The 13,323-nt window shown below is 37.0% G+C and overlaps 1 pseudogene; it reads right to left on the bottom strand.

Annotated features, from left to right (window-relative positions):
• Positions 1-8,547: 8,547 nt before the first annotated feature.
• LOC147352819 (olfactory receptor 4A15-like) lies at positions 8,548-13,075 on the bottom strand (annotated as a pseudogene).
• Positions 13,076-13,323: the final 248 nt, after the last annotated feature.

Here is a 13,323-nt window from a genome sequence, read left to right as displayed (position 1 = left end):
AGTTACATCACTTTTCCAACAAGCTTGACTCTACGTCAGAGATTGGAGGGCTTCCATTGTTAACTATTTTGCATGTGCTGCCTTGAGTATTTGCATCTCCACACACATATATCTAAATATCACTCTTTGTGGGTCATAAGGGCATTAGATAAAGAATCATTAAATGTTTCTCTGGACCAGCTTGGGATCTTATTATGTGCTGAGTCTCACCCCAAATTGGTGTTTTTCAACTTACCTAATAAATGGATGAAATCCAGCAACTCTAAATATTACCTACAATACATCTAAGTTTAAAGAACACCTGAGCCTAGGTACATAAAATATATTTAAGCATCTGGTTATTTTCTTACCAGTAAGTAACAAAATATAAAGACCTTATCCATCATTTAGAAAAGCTATTTTATATGATCCAGAATACAGTGAACTAATTATGACTCAGAGCTGGAGACATAGTATATGCATAGGTATAATTCTCTATGATTTTTCCTGTGGAATGCAAAGAGCTACTCATGCTTTTTTTCTTATGTGAATGATGTAAAAGAATTTGCTTGATCACTTCAATGAAGCAGAATTTATATGTTCCAATAAAAGTAAGACACTGGAAATGTAAATGCCATAGTGACTCAAAATCTGTGATAATCTGTGATAATTCCCTATAAGCTACATTTATACTCAAACTAGAAAATTAAATATAAATAGAATGATAGTATGTGTCACCTGAAGAAGCAAGACTGTTTGTTTTGTAATAAGCATTTCAATACAAACCACCAGCAGAGTTAGAAAGATATAAAATACATGTGTTTAAAAGCATTAGAGAACTAGCAAGGGTTCCATTTACTGTGGGGCCATTACTTTGAAAAGAAGCCAGAGTTAAACCCTGAATTTAAGGTCCTCTTTAGCCCACTAAAGATATGGGCTTATTTTAAAAACCACACAAGAAAGCCTGACAAGGGTGAGTTGAAGTTCATACAAATGCCTTTTTCTTGGGACAGTAAATGGAATTCAAGGTGTGTCAGTAAGAATAGGACTTTGAAAACATCTTTTTTTTTTTTTTTTTTTAAGTCTTTTGTTCTGTTGCCATAGAACAAAAATAGATCCAGGAGACAGATCCAAAAGCTCCTACTGTGATTTATGTCAAAGTGTGTCCTGCCTGTGATTTCCTCTAGGAATTTTGCAGTGTTTAGTCTTACATTGGAGAAGGCGATGGCACCCCACTCCAGTACTCTTGCCTGGAAAATCCCATGGATGGGGGAGCCTGGTAGGTTGCAGTCCATGAGGTCGCAAAAAGTCAGACACGACTGAGTGACTTCCTTTCACTTTTCGCTTTCATGCACTGGAGAAGGAAATGGCAATCTACTCCAGTGTTCTTGCCTGGAGAATCCCAGGGACGGGAGAGCCTGGTGGGCTGCCATCTATGGGATCACACAGAGTCGGACACAACTGAAGTGACTTAGCAGTAGCAGCAGCAGTCTTACATCTAGATCTTTAATCCATTTGGGGGCTATTTTCTGTATGGTGTAAGAGAATGTTGTTGAAGAGACTCTCTTTTCTCCATTGTATTGGAGAATGCCTCTTTAGAGACAGCCATGCAAAATTATGGAGGAAATACTTCCACTAGACCACTGAGTTAGGGAATGTGACATTTGTGAGAAGTAACATGAGTTGGAGTATTGTAGTCAGAGAAGCTCTGATTTATAAACAGTTATGTAACAATGAAAGACGACCTAACATTCTCTGCTTGCAGAAAGGAAGAATGCAGGTATCTCCCACTTTACTAAAGTTCACATTAGTCAATCCCTTTTATGAAGACCTACATTAGAACTTATTTTCACTATAAGGAAAGAAATAAGAAGGGATTTTTGTTTTTAAAAATATCTGTTACAATACTAATGTTGGACTTTTGTAAAACTGCAGAGGCATAAATTTGTCATTCAAAATGAAGAAAAAACTTGTAGTGCAGAAATACATGGCAACAAGTCAGAGAAAACTACAACACATTGACACCACCTTCTTGAACGACAAAGTGAATCATTAAGAATGCAGAAAATTTCTCATCTATAGACCTAAACATACCACAGAAAATCCTGTCTCTTTTGCAAGAAACTAAGACTGATCTTTAAAGACATTGGTTGGATATTTGTAGCTGAAATTTTATAAAGGAGACACATTGTAGTGTAGTAGTTCCTGACACACTTGAAGGGGAAGCACGTGGGTTGCTGTTCAGTGGCTAAATTGTGTCCAGCTTGGTGACTCCATGGACTGCAGTATGACATGCTTCCCTGTCCTTCACTATCTCCCACAGTTTGCTCAAACTCTTGTTCATTGAGTTAGTGATGCCATCCAACCATCTCATCCTCTGCCATCCTCTTCTCCTCCTGCCCTCAGGCTTTCCCAGCAGCAAGGTGTTTTCCAGGGAGCTTCAGTTTCAGCATCAGACCTTTCAATGAATATTCAGTGTTGATTTCTTTTAGGATTGACAGGCTTGACCTCTTTGTAGTCCAAGGCAATTTCAAGAGTCTTTTCTCCAGCACTACAGTTCAAAAGCATCAATTCTTCAGTGCACAGTTTCATAGAGCCCTTCTTCTAAGCAAACATGAGAGAGTGGGCACTGGTGTACTTTCCACTTTTTATTAGGACATCAATTGTATATGATTAGATCCTTACTTTTGTGATCTCAAGATGTACCAACTGTTCTAATCCCCATTGTTCAATGCTCTCCAGCCTGTGTATCAAGTATATGAGTAAAGAAACTTGTTTAGATGACTTCAGCCTCTGCCAATTTCTAACTAAAACCTCATGAAAGATGCTGAGACTGAAGTAGCAGATTGATCTGGTCAAATTCCAGACCCACTGAAAACATCTGAAACAATAAAGTGTTACTGCTTTAAACCACTCAATTTAGGAGTGATGTTTTATATGATAATGATATCTGAAATGCTGCAGTATTTTAAGCACTATAGTACTGGCTCATGGATATTAATTGAACAACATGGACAGCTAAGAGATAGAATAATGTGTATGTATATATGTATGAAGTTAGTGGTGTTGCAAGGTAGTCAGGAAAATAATTTGTATTCAATAAATGTACTGGCAAGATTTATTTATCCTTATGCTAAGAAAGAAAAGTATATATCCATCGCACACCATATCTGAAATGTATATACTATGTGACTTTAAAGACATAAATATGAAAAAAAAACTTTAACATATTTAAGGAAAAAAATTCTTTTTTTTGTATTAAGAGCAAGTAAGGACTTGAGAAGTACATGCAAAGATTTTTATCTTGAGTCCAGCTTTCTTATCTGTATCTTCCTCACTCTGTTTGAGCATGGTCAAATTCATGTGTCAGTTCCCTCAAATATGGTCATTTTTGAAGTGGTTAACTCACTCTATTAGATTCTTTTCAAATTAAAAGGTCTAGTGCACTTCTTATTTCTTTCACTGAGGAATAAATGAAATTATATAACTGGCATTAGTTCAATATGTGTCAATAATTGGAGGTATTAACATCGCTAAGTACACTAAGTAAATGCAGTTACAAATTGATAAAAGGATAAAGGCAGATTGAATACCTTAGTATTAAGTTGTGGGTTGAGTTCTAAGAACAGTATAATGAACCTTAAGGAACTTTAAAGAGTGATCGTTGTGAGACCTCCCTAGTGGTCCAGTGATTAAGAATTCACCTTCTAATGCAAGGAATGTGGGTTTGATCCCACATGATACAGGGCAACTAAGCCTGAAAGTACTGAGCCTGCACAATGGAGCCTGTGTGCTATGTCTCTTCAGCCGTGTCCATCTTTTTGTGACTCTATGGACTGTAGCCCACCAGGCTCCCCTGTCCATGTATTCTCTAGGCAAGAATACTGGAATATGTTGCCATTTCCTTCTCCAGAGGATCTTTCTGATCTAGGGATCAACCCAAGTTTTATGTCTTCTGCATTGGCAGGCATGAGCCTAGGTGCCCCAATTAAAGAAACTCATGGGGCTGCAACAAGGGAAGCCCACACACTGCAATGAAGAGGCCACACACCACAAATGAAGGCCAAGCTCAGCCAAAATAAAAATAAAAATAATGATGTTTGTTATACAGAATCTTATCCCCCAAATTATCAAAGAATCAAAGAGCTACAGAGAATTGGGAAGACATCCATTATGAGATTTAAAAATCTGTACCCATATATAGAAAGACCGGAATTAAATGTGATATGAATGACGTAAAATTATGTTTTAATTATCAGATGGCAGTTGATCTAGATGCACAGAATACAGTTGAAACTTTGATATTTTCAGCCCAAAACTTGTATTGAATGAACAAAAATTCACCATATACTACTGCTATAATATACAGTTGACAAAGTTCATTTCTCATGGCTTTATCCCTTCAATGAATATGGTCTGTGAAATTTTCAGTAATTTTATTGTTAGATTAACCTATTTAACAAGCTGAATTTTTATTTTTTATTCTTTTAAAATTTTATTTTATTTTTAAACTTTACATAATTGTATTAGTTTTGCCAAATATCAAAATGAATCCGCCATAGGTATACATGTGTTCCCCAACCTGAACCTTCCTCCCTTCTCCCTCCCCATACCATCCCTCTGGGTAGTCCCAGTGCACTAGCCCCAAGTATCCAGTATCGTGCATCAAACCTGGACTGGCAACTCGTTTCTTACATGATATTTTACATGTTTCAGTGTCATTCTCCCAAATCTTCCCACCTCTCCCTCTCCCACAGAGTCCATAAGACTGTTCTATGCATCAGTGTCCTTTTGCTGTCTCGTACACCGGGTTATTGTTACCATCTTTCTAAATTCCATATATATGCGTTAGTATACTGTATTGGTGTTTTTCCTTCTGGCTTACTTCACTCTGTATAATAGGCTCCAGTTTCATCCACCTCATTAGAACTGATTCAAATGTATTCTTTTTAATGGCTGAGTAATACTCCATTGTGTATATGTACCATCGCTTCCTTATCCATTCAACTGCTGATGGACATCTAGGTTGCTTCCATGTCCTGGCTATTATAAACAGTGTTGCGATGAACATTGGGGTACACGTGTCTCTTTCCCTTCTGGTTTCCTCAGTGTGTATGTCCAGCAGTAGGATTGCTGGATCATAACGTAGTTTTATTTCCAGTTTTTTAAGGAATCTCCACACTGTTCTCCAAAGTGGCTGTACTAGTTTGCATTCCCACCAACAGTGTAAGAGGGTTCCCTTTTCTCCACACCCTCTCCAGCATTTATTATTTGTAGACTTTTGGATAGCAGCCATTCTGACTGGTGTGAAATGGTACCTCATAGTGGTTTTGATTTGCATTTCTCTGATAATGAGTGATGTTGAGCATCTTTTCATGTGTTTGTTAGCCATCTGTATGTCTTCTTTGGAGAAATGTCTATTTAGTTCTTTGGCCCATTTTTTGATTGGGTCATTTGTTTTTCTGGAGTTGAGCTGTAGGAGTTGCTTGTATATTTTTGAGATTAGTTGTTTGTCCGTTGCTTCGTTTGCTATTATTTTCTCCCATTCTGAAGGCTGTCTTTTCACCTTGCTAATAGTTTCCTTTGTTGTGCAGAAGCTTTTAAGGTTAATTAGGCCCCTTTTGTTTATTTTTGCTTTTATTTCCAATATTCAGGGAGGTGGGTCATAGAGGATCCTGCTGTGATGTATGTCAGAGAGTGTTTTGCCTATGTTCTACTCTAGGAGTTTTATAGTTTCTGGTCTTACGTTTAGATCTGTAATCCATTTTGAGTTTATTTTTGTGTGTGGTGTTAGAAAGTGTTCTAGTTTCATTCTTTTACAAGTGGTTGACCAGATTTCCCAGCACCACTTGTTAAAGAGATTGTCTTTAATCCATTGTATATTCTTGCCTCCTTTGTCAAAGATAAGGTGTCCATATGTGCGTGGATTTATCTCTGGGCTTTCTATTTTGTTCCATTGATCTATATTTCTGTCACCTTTTTTCTCAAGCGCACATGGAACCTTCTCCAGGATAGATCACATCCTGGGCCATAAAGCTAGCCTTGGTAAATTCAAAAAAATAGAAATCATTCCAAGCATTTTTTCTGACCACAATGCAGTAAGATTAGATCTCAATTACAGGAGAAAAACTATTAAAAATTCAAACATATGGAGGCTGAACAACACACTGCTGAATAACCAACAAATCACAGAAGAAATCAAAAAAGAAACCAAAATTTGCATAGAAACTAATGAAAATGAAAACACAACAACCCAAAACCTGTGGGACATGGTAAAAGCAGTCCTAAGGGGAAAGTTCATAGCAATACAGGCACACCTCAAGAAACAAGAAAAAAGTCAAATAAATAACCTAACACTACACCTAAAGCAACTAGAAAAGGAAGAAATGAAGAACCCCAGGGTTAGTAGAAGGAAAGAAATCTTAAAAATTAGAGCAGAAATAAATGCAAAAGAAACAAAAGAGACCATAGCAAAAATCAACAAAACCAAAAGCTGGTTCTTTGAAAGGATAAATAAAATTGACAAACCATTAGCCAGACTCATCAAGAAACAAAGGGAGAAAAATCAAATCAATAAAATTAGAAATGAAAAAGGAGAGATCACAACAGACAACACAGAAATACAAAGGATCATAAGAGACTACTATCAACAACTATATGCCAATAAAATGGACAACGTGGAAGAAATGGACAAATTGTTAGAGAAGTACAACTTTCCTAAACTCGACCAGGAAGAAATAGAAAACCTTAACAGACCCATCACAAGCAGGGAAATTGAAACTGTAATCAAAAATCTTCCAGCAAACAAAAGCCCAGGTCCAGACGGCTTCACAGCTGAATTCTACCAAAAACTTAGAGAAGAGCTAACACCTATCCTACTCAAACTCTTCCAGAAAATTGCAGAGGAAGGTAAACTTCCAAACTCATTCTATGAGGCCACCATCACCCTAATACCAAAACCTGACAAAGATCCCACAAAAAAAAGAAAACTACAGGCCAATATCACTGATGAACATAGATGCAAAAATCCTTAACAAAATTCTAGCAATCAGAATCCAACAACACATTAAAATCAGTGTAATACACCACATTAACAAATTGAAAAATAAAAGCCATATGATTATCTCAATAGATGCAGAGAAAGCCTTTGACAAAATTCAACATCCATTTATGATAAAAAGTCAACAGAAAGCAGGAATAGAAGGAACATACCTCAACATAATAAAAGCTATATATGACAAACCCACAGCAAACATTATCCTCAATGGTGAAAAATTGAAAGCATTTCAGGGGTGGAGGGAGGTGCCGCCAGAGCCCAGCCCCCCAGGCCAGTGGACAGTGCCCACGGGCCTCCCAGGATGCTTCGCACAGACTCTGGTGAACTGATGCCGCTGGCCCCCAGCCTCGCTCTCCTCCAGCCCTGTCCTGGCCCAGCGGGGGCAGGCCGAGTCGCAGTAAATTATTTCATGGTCTTGAAAAAAAAAAAAAGTTGTTCCTCTTGTTCCTCTAAAGTCAGGAACAAGACAAGGGTGCCCACTTTCACCATTACTATTCAACATAGTTTTGGAAGTTTTGGCCACAGCAATCAGAGCAGAAAAGGAAATAAAAGGAATCCAAATTGGAAAAGAAGAAGTAAAACTCTCACTATTTGCAGATGACATGATCCTCTACATAGAAAACCCTAAAGACTCCACCAGAAAATTACTAGAACTAATCAATGACTATAGTAAAGTTGCAGGATATAAAATCAACACACAGAAATCCCTTGCATTCCTATACACTAATAATGAGAAAACAGAAGGAGAAATTAAGGAAACAATTTAATTCACCATTGCAACGGAAATAATAAAATACTTAGGAATATATCTACCTAAAGAAACTAAAGACCTATATATAGAAAACTATAAAACACTGGTGAAAGAAATCAAAGAGGACACTAATAGATGGAGAAATATACCATGTTCATGGATTGGAAGAATCAGTATAGTGAAAATGAGTATAGTACCCAAAGCAATTTATAGATTCAATGCAATCCCTATCAAGCTACCAACAATATTCTTCACAGAGCTAGAACAAATAATTTCACAATTTGTATGGAAATACAAAAAACCTCGAATAGCCAAAGCGATCTTGAGAAAGAAGAATCAAACTGGAGGAATCAACCTACCTGACTTCAGGCTCTACTACAAACCCACAGTTATCAAGACAGTATGCTACTGGCACAAGCTGAATTTTTAATTTGAAATTTCACACTCTCTAATAGTGAATACATTCTACTAGGTCATATTTCTTTGTACTAGGATGGTACAGTAACCCACAAATAAGAATGTGAAATAGACACAAAAAATGTTGTCATTAAAGAATCTTAATATAGTATGATTATGTATATAAGAGATTAAACATATGTGATTCTCTTGGTCTTTCAGGACTGTGAAATATTCCATTTACATAAAGTTTTATTTATATAGCTGTTTCAGAATAAACAGGCTAAATAAAACAAAGGAAATAATCTTCTAAATATAACCACTGAAGGTGAAACTATTCCTTTATTATGTAAAAGAATAACCTTCACATCCTATATGATGGATAACCCCCTCTTCCAACTAAAGTCACATTTTTAATCCAGAGCTTCCTCATGGCATTTTTCATTTCTCAGGGTGTAGATTAATGGGTTCATCATGGGAGTTATGAATATTGAAACAAACATTATGGATTTATCAATGGGAAAGTTGGCATTAGTCCTTGCATACAGAAAGATACAAGGAACAAAGAATAGAACGACAACAGTTATATGAGATAAACAGGTATAGAAGGCTTTGTGATTCCCTTCCAAACCATGAGTCTTCAGGGAGTGTACTATGACCCCATAGGACACTAAGAGGATGAAGAAGACAACAGTGTGAATTGCCCCTTCATTAACTATCATAGAGAGTCCAATGAGGTGGGTATCAGAGCAAGCAAGTTTCAGTAAAGGGTACATGTCACACATGAAGTTGTCAATGATATTGGGGCCACAGAAAGGGAGCTGATAAATAAAGAGCAATTGAACCAGTGAGTGAAGAAAGCCTTTAGTCCAGGCCACCAGCAGCATGAGGACACATACCTTCTGATTCATGATGATCAAATAATGAAGAGGTTTGCAGATGGCTACATATTGGTCATAGGCCATCACCACCAGAAGAATGACTTCAGTACCAGCAGTTAAATGATCTATAAAGACTTGAGTCATACAAGATTGGAAAGAAATAATATTTTTATCATGAGGCAAGTAGGTGATAATTTGGGGAGCAATGGTGGTAGAATAGACAGCATCTATAAATGATAAAGAAGCCAGAAAAAAGTACATGGGGGAATCCAGTGATCAGCTGGCTGTGATGGTCATCATGATAAGCAGATTGCCCATTATCGTCACAATGTAGATGAGTAAGAATGAAACAAATAGAACTTTTTGCATCTCAGGGTTTTGTGTGAGCCCCAGGAGGGCAAACTCAGTCACATTTTTCCTATTTCCATTGTGTTCTGAAGCTGTTGATCAGGTGTCAGAGACTGCAAACCAAAGGGCCAGTAATGAATCTGAGATCACAAGCTTTGTGTCAAATATGTGATGCCTTACTGGACAATTTTCTCCACAGTATCTCACACAGAGTAAATCTTTAGAACATGACACTTTGTAATGTCCTTCCACAGTACTCCATTAATTTTATCAAATTCCTTGCTTCAACTACAGTGATGAAGCTTCAGTGTTCTAGTCGAGGAGTATATATGAGTGGGTGTATCTATGAGTTTATGTACCGAATGAGGAAAAAGATGCTTTCTCTAGAATATCTCCTATCAAAGAAAATATTTTTTTTCATTTTACATATCATTTTTACTCTTTTTTTTCGGCAAAACCAATATAATATTGTAAAGTAATTAACCTCCAATTAAAATAAATAAATTTATATTTAAAAAATAAATAAAAGGAAAAAGAAAAGAAAAAAATTAAATTTATTTATTTTAATTGGACACTAATCACTTTACAATATTGTATTGATTTTGACATGCATCAACATGAATCTGTCACGGGTGTACATATGTTCCCCATCCTGAACCCCCCTCCCCATACCATCCCTCTGGGTCATCCCAGTTCACCAGCCCCAAGCATCCTGTATCATACTTGGACTGGTGATTCGTTTCTTATATGATATTACACATGTTTCAATGCCATTCCCCCAAATCATCCCAGCCTCTCCCTCTCCCACAAGGTCCAAAAGACTGTTCTATACATCTGTGTCTCTTTTGCTATCTTGCATACAGGGTTATCATTTCTTTTTTCCTAAGTGCATTTTGACCTTCTAAAATCTACCAGGAAAACACTCTCATCTCTAATAACTTTATTTACATACTTACATGAATTAATACCTAGTCATGGAGCATAAAATTATGTGCTAAGCCACTTAATCGTGTTCAACCCTTGTGACCCCATAGACTGTAGCCTGCCAGGCTCCTTTGTCCATGGAATCCTCCAGGCAAGAATACTAGAGTGGATTGCTATTTCCTTCTCCAGGATAAAATTACAAGTTGGACTTGTAATACTCTTCTGTATATTATATTTCCAAAAATCAAGACATAAATCAACCACAAGAGTTGGAGAACAGGCACATTTTGAATGCTCTTCCAATGCTTATTCATACTTATGGTTAGTCACTCAGTTGTGTTCATCTCTTTTGCGACCCCATGGACTGTAGCCCACCAGACTTCTCTGTCCATAGCTTTCTCCAGGCAAGAATATTGGAATGGGTAGTCAGTCTCTTCTCCAGGGGATCTTCCTGACCCAAGGTTTGGACCGGGGTCTCCTGAATTGCAGGTGGATTCTATGAAGTAAAATCCACCAGAGAAGCCCTTGATGCTTATTAAATTTTACTTAAACTAAATTTCAAAACTCATAAGAGATCAACTGAACAGAGATAAAATATATGAAATCTTACTATTCAAGAAAGTACAAAAAAATAAAATAAAATAAAGTACAATAAAATCATCATTTTGTTTGAATACATACACACTCAAACACATACATAAACACAAACTAAGTAGAGATTTATTGCAAGCTACTTGGAAGGAAAAAATGAATAATGCATTTTGAAGAGAAAAATGGACATAACAATTTATTATAAGCTATTGGAGGGGGAAAATGAACAGTACAAAAATAAGGGATTGGGTACTATGCAAGCATTTTTACTATTTTTCAAAATTGTTTAGAACTGATTATTGCTAGCCAAGCTCAATGAAGAATGACAAAATAAAGATTTTAGGCTGAATCATTTTATAATGGAAAGAATTTGCTACCAAACATCTAGAAACATCATTTGATTTTGCTTACTTGGGCTTCCCTGGCAGGACTAGTGTAAAGAATCTGCCTGCAAGTGTAGGAGACATAAGAGACATCAGTTCCATCCCTTGATCAAGAAGACTCCCTGCAAGAGAAAATGTCAACCCACTCTAATATTCTTGCCTGGAGGATCCCATGGACAGAGAAGCCTGGTGGACTATCATTCATAGCGTGGCAATGAGCCGGACATGACCCACTGTTAGAGCATAAGCTGGAGGCACCTTTGGAAAATCACATCCCAACTCCGATTGCTATTGAAAAGGCACCATTATTTCAAGATATGTGAGTTTCCAAATTCTTGTCATTGAAGCCTTTATTATAAATGGCACACTAACATTTTTGCTGGTTCATTCTCTTTATATTAATGATGAGTTAATATATGTTAGTGTGAAGAAGGCTGAGCGCCGAAGAATTGATGCTTTTGAACTGTGGTGTTGGAGAAGACTCTTGAGAGTCCCTTGGACTGCAAGGCGATCTAACCAGTCCATTCTGAAGGAGACCAGCCCTGGGATTTCTTTGGAAGGAATGATGCTAAAGCTGAAACTCCAGTACTTTGGCCACCTCATGCGAAGAGTTGACTCATTGGAAAAGACTCTGATGCTGGGAGGGATTGGGGGCAGGAGGAGGAGGGGACAAGAGAGGATTAGATGGCTGGATGGCATCACTGACCCGATGGACGTGAGTCTGAGTGAACTCCGGGAGTTGGTGATGGACAGGGAGGCCTGGCGTGCTGCGATTCATGGGATCGCAAAGAGTCGGACACGACTGAGCGACTAATCTGATCTGAATATATGTTAGAGGTTATTTATTTATTAAAGTAGCCAATAGTTTAGACTAGTTATTATGTTCAAATGATATGTTATTATTGTTGTTAGTCTATATAAAATACAAAATATTCATTCTCATTTAAGGAAAATAAATTGTCTGTTAGGTCTTTCAGATATGATCCAGGATCAGTTTTTTTTTGTGTGTAATTGTTTTAAACGTGCTCCATTTCAGTATTTACTTTATAGACTGACATTTTTGAAGTACAGGAGATTTTTATGTTCATTGTGCCTCTGACAAGACAAATTTTACTCAAACATTAGAGGTAGAATAAAAATATAAAGAAGAGAAAATAAGAGAAGATTGAAAAAAGGCAGATAGAAAATGGCAAAGACCATGAGCTGAAAAGAATATGCTTTGAAATCAGTAAACACCTTAGTTTGAAGTCACTGAATGAGTAAGGAGTAGAGGAATTTCAGATTTCCTAACTGTCCATCTGGAGGTGGAATGAGAGGTAACTTCAGCATCAAGATTTATATTATATTTTTGGTCAAAGGAAAATGAGGAAATCAAATTCTGAACTTTAAGATGCAGAAATAAAAGAAACCAGCTGCCTAAAGGAGCTCTGGCTTCAGAGTTTTGGCATTTCATTGTATGTTGTTGTACCTGATTAGTTACCAAAATGTGTCTGATTCTTTGCAACCCCATGGACTATAGCCTGCCAGAACCTTCTGTCCATGGCATTTCCCAGAATGAATATATTGGAGTGAGTTGCCACTTCCTTCTCTAGGTAACCTTCCTAAACCAGGGATTTAATGTAAGTCTCCTGCTTGGCAGGCAGATTCTTTACCATTGTGCCACTTGGGAAGACTTTCACTGTATGGACACATTATTAAATATCTCCACTCACAATGAGGAAGCTACATAAGTATTTGTAATAGAAAATAAATACTCACAGTTCATAGCGGTTGTATGAGCACTAAAGAGGTAACTTCCAGGAGGAGACCCTTTGAGGATTTACACTTGAACTTTTGAGCACTTTCAACATTTATGTGTTTTAGCTGATTTTTCATTGTCATCTGTTGGATTTGTTGGGTCAGTAAACATGTCTTACTAATAACTGTATCCCCAGATTCTCACTGTACCTTATCCATTTTAAGTGAGCAATGAATATTTGACTATTAAAATGTTCTTATGAGCATTAGTATTCT

Source organism: Bos grunniens, chromosome 19 (assembly GCF_055505025.1).
Source record: "Bos grunniens cultivar Pamir isolate PY7600 chromosome 19, Bosgru_T2T1.0, whole genome shotgun sequence".
NCBI classification, from domain to species: Eukaryota; Metazoa; Chordata; class Mammalia; order Artiodactyla; family Bovidae; genus Bos; species Bos grunniens.
This window is presented reverse-complemented; position numbering and strand designations above follow the sequence as displayed.